The sequence below is a fragment of the Scylla paramamosain genome, chromosome 41 (assembly GCF_035594125.1).
Source record: "Scylla paramamosain isolate STU-SP2022 chromosome 41, ASM3559412v1, whole genome shotgun sequence".
Taxonomy (NCBI): Eukaryota; Metazoa; Arthropoda; class Malacostraca; order Decapoda; family Portunidae; genus Scylla; species Scylla paramamosain.
The window spans coordinates 12456390-12456966 of NC_087191.1; the positions used below are offsets into that span (position 1 = coordinate 12456390).

Genomic DNA, 577 nt, shown 5'->3' on the forward strand with positions numbered 1-577 from the left:
GTCAATGAGTTTTATTTGTTACTTATATTTTACAAGTCACAATATCCTCCATTACAAGTCATATTGCGTGCTTACATTACGAATAACATGAAGAATTTCCCAGCCTCCTAATCTCCCAGCATAGCCTCTTGCAGTACCGTCATTATCATTGTTATTATTGTTATTATTGTTGTTATCATTGTTATTATTGTTATTGTTGTTGATGTTCACGTTCTGGACGATAAGAAGGAGGCTATTAAGTAACAACATTAGAAAGGACAGGAAACCAAAGAGAGGAAAATCTCTTCCTTGAATTCCAGAGTTATTTCTTTGTTTTTTCATTTTATTCTCTATCTTTGCTGCTGTCACTGTTCTTGCGATATCCAAGGCGTAGATCAAGAGGGAATCCTTGCTCTTACCGCGAGTTTTATCGATTTTAGTCAAGGGATTAGAATACAGAAGGGGAGGAAGATGATAGCCTAGTACAGATTGAGTCGCCTGCTCGCTAAAGTTTTGTTGATGTAGCGCCGAAGTGACAGCAGGAGGAGGAACTGAAGGAACATGTGGTAGAGGAGCTGTGTTTTGAAGTGGATTTGAA

At 38.1% G+C, this 577-nt stretch overlaps 1 long non-coding RNA gene across 1 annotated transcript in view; it reads right to left on the minus strand.

Annotated features, from left to right (window-relative positions):
* LOC135093053 (uncharacterized) overlaps positions 1-577 on the minus strand; it is a 3400-nt gene continuing 2823 nt past the window's right edge. Inside the window, exon 2 of the long non-coding RNA XR_010263177.1 lies at positions 1-577. This exon is cut by the window's right edge and continues 681 nt beyond it. This is a non-coding gene — a long non-coding RNA (uncharacterized LOC135093053).